The sequence below is a fragment of the Aplysia californica genome, unplaced genomic scaffold (genome assembly GCF_000002075.1).
Source record: "Aplysia californica isolate F4 #8 unplaced genomic scaffold, AplCal3.0 scaffold01008, whole genome shotgun sequence".
NCBI classification, from domain to species: Eukaryota; Metazoa; Mollusca; class Gastropoda; order Aplysiida; family Aplysiidae; genus Aplysia; species Aplysia californica.
This window is the reverse complement of record NW_004798278.1, coordinates 116,414-122,651: the sequence shown is the minus strand read 5'-3', so window position 1 is coordinate 122,651 and position 6,238 is coordinate 116,414.

The window sequence follows — 6,238 nt, the reverse complement described above, 5'->3', positions numbered from 1 at the left end:
TCTCTACCTACTCTGCTCTCTATCTTCTCTTTCTCTCTACTCTCTCTCTCTCTCTCTCTCTCTCTCTCTCTCTCTCTCTCTCTCTACCTTGTAAGATGTTGCTGTCTGAACTTATTACACTTTAGCAGCTTGCCATCGACATACAGAATCAGCTTCAAATTTTCAGCTTGCAGCATAAGTGACCACAGGAGTGACCAGTTAAAACCTTCCCATCCCCCCCACCCCCTTCCTCTATCCCCAGGACGAGATCGCCTCTCTCGCACGTTACTACGACGCTGTGATGATCTACGCCACAGTGGTCAACGAGACTCTGACCGCTGGAGATGACCCTTATGATGGGCTGGCCCTTACTGGAAGGATCTGGAACAGGACCTTTGCTGGTGAGAGAGAGAGAGAGAGAGAGAGAGAGAGAGAGAGAGAGAGAGGGAGAGATAAAGAGAGAGAGAGAGAGAAAGGACAGAACATCTCAGCAGAAATTACTTTCCATACACAGACAGAACACCTGAGAAGACAAAATAGTTAACTTGAAATTTTGCGAGATCAAGAAAAGACAACCGGAGAAGAAATTGCTACATTTTGCTGGCACAAACTTATCTCTCCTACCTCCACCCCCTTCCTCACGACGTTCATCTTGAAAACAGCTTGCAAATGTTATGCAATTTAGCGTTCGGACGTAATCAAATTGTTTGAAGCCTTTTCTGTTTGTTCAAGTGATTAAAGTCCGTAAAAATTGACAGGTGAATGAAAAGCAACACATTCACGATGAGGCAAATTTTATAAAGGCGCACGTTTTAAAGTGACGCACAACAAAGACTTATGATTTGATTTCTCACCTGAGGAAATTTTCATTTTTCCTTCACGAATTTATTAAAGAACTAGTAACTAGCCGAGTACCGGCACCCATTCAATGAACGGACTCAAAGAATCGATAATCAAGTCATTGTGGAAAAAAACCCAGTGCGCACTGTTTCTGAACGGAAGCTTCACTTGTTTACAATAGCGTCTTGGAAGACAGACTTTCCGAAGATTAGATCTGGATGAAACTAATGAAAAACTGAATATTAAACGGTGCAGTGACTTCAAACTCCTTAATATAACTGCACACCCTTTGAATGATTCTGAAACACAGTTAATTTTTTTCAAATTCGAAAGTAAAGTGGTTTGGAAGTTTTAGGCGATAAAAGCGACGGACTTTTACAAATATAATATACTAGCTGGGTACCCCGTTCGATGAAAGGAATAATCGATGCTTTAACATCAACTGAATTTGACAAAGGAGTCCAGAAAAAGCGATGATGGGCGTCAAACGAAAGAATCACAGTCGAATTAAGTACCAAGTTTAAAAAAGAAAATATGTAGGAGGTCTAGATCTATACTGGTCGCTGACTTAAAATAGTGCTCAGTATTGCGCGACAATTCGCGATATTATTGAACGGAAGTACGACTTGAAATGAACAAACTTGGCGGATTCTCTAAAATTACAGAGACAGAAGCGTCGGCCTACAAAAGCGATCGGCGAAATAAAGAAATTTAGCTTTTTGCAGCAAAACTGTCTCAAAACTGAAAAAACGAAGGGCGTCATGATCTGGAGAATATTTTAAAGAATCTTTTGGAGAAAACCGCATGTCGATCGATGCTGCCATTAAAAAGCCTTTTGAATAGCAAAATTCGGCCACCACAAATAGATAACAGACTAGCTGGGTACCCCGTTCGATGAACGGACTCAAAAGAATCGGTCGTCAAGTTGTTGTGGAAAAATCCAGTGCGCATTCCTTGTGAACAGAAGCCTCACTTGTTCAAAATTGCGTCTTAGAAGACGAACTTTCCCAAGATTAGATCTGAACGAAACTAATGACAAACTGAAAATTAAATTACAGTGACTTCAGACTCCTCCAGTAAAACTGTGCACCCTTTAAATGATTCTGACCCAGTTAATTTTTTCAAATTCGAAAGATAAATAGTTTGGAAGTTTTAGGCTGCCAAAATGACGAACTTTCACAAATATAATAATATATTGTATTAGGGCTTCTAGCTTTCTTCAAAATCTGCAAGACTGTCTGTCTGTTTATCTTTCTGTTGTTCTATCCGTCTTTCGATGTGTTTGTCCTCGGGTATCTCTTTCTTTGTGCCCCTCTGTTAGTCCGTCTGCCTGTTGTCTGTCTGTCTATCTGTCTGTTTGTCTGTCTGTCTGTGAGGGTGGTTGGCGAGTGCTGTGGTGTGGTTTGCTCCTTTTTTCCTATCAAATATCGATCGTTCTTATCTCTTCTTTCTTGTGTTTGTTACTTAAACTTACTCTCTTGTAACACCTCTGCTGATCTTTGGTCCTAATATGACCTTACTGTGTTGCAAGCCAGTAAAACTCTTATTATTAAATCTAACTGCCTGTCTGCGTTTCCTTCTCTTTCTGTGTGCTGCCTGTTTCCATCTATTTCTTCCCACGACACCGTGCCCTGTCATCAGATCTCACCCCCCATCATTCACGTTTTTGGTTGCTTTGTTCTGATCACTGTGGGCCCGTGGGGTGGGAACAATCTCATACTTTATTCGTTCATCCATTTCGTTCTGTCAGAGACGAGCATAATTTATTGATAGTTTTGGCCCCAGGTGGGTGTCTGATTTTGCACAGAGCGGTGCGCAAAGCTGTAGTTCATGCACAATCGTGTATTATGAAATCAGAGCATGTGCAATCTGACGTGGGCCTACTTCCGTTTCGCTATGGTGCTCAGCGCACCATCTGACTCAGTTTGAGCCAAACAAAAGGCACACACACACTCACAAACAAAAGCAACAACAAGCAAAAATAAACAAGACCAGACCATCAATGATTTATTTATAGAGGCACCTGCCATCCATGTCCAGGTGCTGTTTTAGCCTTTAAAAAATAAAAAAAATAAACAAACAAACAAAAAGGGAGACCGGGGGGGGGGGGGGGGGGGGGTCGCGCGCATTTGAATTGAGCGTGGTTGGTGTATTTTTTTCTAGAGGGAAAAGATCGGCGACCACGGCCGTGATTGGTCTAAAGTCTTGAGTTAAAAAAAAAAGTTTGAGTATGGTTATATGGCATTGGCAACTGCATAATAAGGTTATATGAGCGCCAAAGGGTGGATGTTAACAGAAAAGTTCAAACGGGGATTCATGCTTACTCTGCTCACCTCTCTAGCCTCAACTGCACAAAGTCTGCTTCGACTATCAAGGCACCCCGGAAATAGCAGTTCACAAGAGAGTGACAAACGTACAAAAGAAGTAGAGGTAAAAATGCTGATAGAAAGGATGAGGAAAGAAAAAGCAGCAGTTCCCCCTAGGTTGCTCTGGCACAGTATGAGCATGACATTGATGAATCAGTCCATTTACAATTCTACTGTGCATAAGAACCTGTTAATATCCCCCCTGTGGGAATGGCCTAAAGACACTTCAGTCCGTAGCACTAGCACTGCCCTTGTGAGGGTGGGGGGTGGGGGTGGGGGTGGTATCTAAGGTCTAAAAGTACAAATCTATGAGATGATGTCACCCCTGCCTCCTTCTACCCTTCTCTTCTTTCTCACGTTGGTCTCTGGTTCCGAACGTCCGTACATGATGAATAATGCTGTCAAGTGGGCCAAAGCTTGTATCATACCCGTATGTTGTGGGTGGTAAGCAGGTGCTCTGCTGTGGTTGGCTCTTTTGGACTTATTTGATCTACGTAAAAATCTTAAAGGTAGGTGTTTATACGCTCTTATCGACACAATTTGGAACATTTAGGAAGCGAGCCTCGACCTAGCCTGTCATGGTCGACTTGGGCCACGAGGGATACAGCATTCCAGCACGGGGGCCTAGTGGTTAGGCTCTCGGACTCGCAACCGTAAAGTCGTGGGTTCGAATCCCGTCAGGGGCCCGACGTTGTGTCCTTGGGAAAGGCACTTTGCACAAATTTTCCTCCCTTCACCCAGGTGGAAATGGGTACCCGGCTATAGACAGTGAACGATCTTGTCAGTTTGATAGTGTTTGAGCGCGTGAAATCCGCAGCTTGCACTGTATGCTTCTGCGGAAGCCGAGAATGTTTCTGAGAGGGTCTGCTGGGGTAATAATAGTGGTTGTAAAGCACATAGAGCATGCTCTTGACCAAGGATATGCGCTATACAAATGCAATTATTATTATTATTACTATTATTATTATTATTATTATTATTATTATTATTATTATTATTATTATTATTATTATTATTATTATTATTATTATTATACTCAAAACATATTCTCCCCACTCGGAAGTCGAACTCAGGTCTCCAGTGTGCGTCGTCGGTGCAGCGCCTAACCGCTACTCGAAGGTATTGAAAAAGCTGCCCCCCCCCCTTTTTATTAATTTTCCCTTTTTTTGCGCACCCTAAAGCTCCTTATTCAATATCCCCCCTTTATTATCTTCAAGCTTGCCACGACCATAGATGTACTCTATAGGTTTAAAAAGGAGACAACTCTATGGCCACGACCGATGATCATGCGAAACATTATTATATTATTACTAGCTGGGCCCCCTTTCGATGAAAGGGGTGATCGGTGCTTTAATATAATAAGCTTAAAGTCATTGGCCTACTATATTTACACTCTACGGGAATGGGGAATTAAATATTGAGAGATGCAAAAAATTAGAAGGTCTAGTTCTATACTCTCAAAACAAAATGCATCTCGCGAAATATCACTTCCGGATTTTCTGAAATTACAGAGACAGAAGCGTCGGCCTACAAAAGCGATCGGCGAAATAAAGAAATTTAGCTTTTTGTAGCAAAACTATCTCAAAACTGAAAAAACCAAGGGCGCCATGATCTGGAGAATATTTTAAAGAATTTTTTTGGCGAAAACCGCATGTCGATCGATGCAGCCATTAAAAAGCCTTTTGAATAGCAACATTCGGCCACCACAAATAGATAATAGATTAAGAATCTAGATCTAGATCTAGATATCTGAATGAAACTTTTGTTGTTGTTTTGAAAATGGCAAATTACCCTCAGTATTAGTACCGTTACCGGGTTGGCTACCTCAATTTTCTGTGCATCAAAATGGTTTTTTTTACTTTGGTTTATATATTTTTAAAAAGGAAACTGGTTTGTTTCTAAATGGGGGGGAAAGCTGTCACGATAACTTACTAATAATCATTAAAATTTCATGATCTCTTCAGTTATCTATTTGTAGTGGCCGAATTTTGCTATTCAAAAGGTTTTGAAAGGCTGCATCGATCGACATGCGGTTTTCGTCTAAAGATTCTTTAAAATATTCTCCAAATCATGACGCCCTTCGTTTTTTTCTTTTCTATTTTGAGACAGTTTTGCTGCAAAAAGCTAAATTTATTTATTTCGCCGATCGCTTTTGTAGGCCGACGCTTCTGTCTCTGTAATTTTAGAAAATCCGCCAGGTTTGTTTATTTCAAGTTGTAGTTCCGTTCGATACTATCGCGCATTGTCGCGCAATACTGAGCACTATTTTAAGTGTGAAACCCGTATAGATCTAGCCTCATATCTTCTTTTTTTACTTGAGGCTAAATTCGACTGTGATCCTTTCGTTTGATGCCCATCATCGCTTTTTCCCGACTCATTTGTCAAATCCTTTGTCTTGCTACTGCGAACAATCAAAGTGTAAATAGAGTAGGCCAATGACTTTCAACTGATGTTAAAGCACGGATCATTCCTTTCATCGAAAGGGGGCCCAGCTAGTGTTCCTTTATTCTCTGAAGGAGAAATAAAACAGATGTTCCTACTATAGTGCGGTCAAAAACTCGTGGTGCCACTTATCCTCAAACATTTCTTTGACTGGTAAATCAATGCCATCCATACTTTGCATAGCAGTTTGTATCAATTTGTATTATTATAGCCCGGACAACACCAAATGTACAATTGTCGACCTCATTAGAGAAAAACTAAGCGGTGAATTGCCCTGATTTTTTGCATGTACCTCTGAAATCCAAAAAACTTAAAACGTCTCGATATTCGTGCACATACGACAAATATAAAGAGGTGTTTTCTATTTAATTGATCATTAGTATTTAATTACAGTCTGGGCGGGGATTTTTTTTTTATTAGAACAAGAACGGTAGTTAAGTGTCAGGTTTTTTGTTTGTTTGTTTTAATCTACTTTCCTTTCGTTTTTAACTGATTGCATGTGCCGCACGACTGAGTTGCTTCAGTGGTTAGTGGGTGACAGTGGGTTAATTTAGAGTAACTAAATGTGATATAGATATACAATGAGCAAAATGCCTATGGACCTGGGGGGG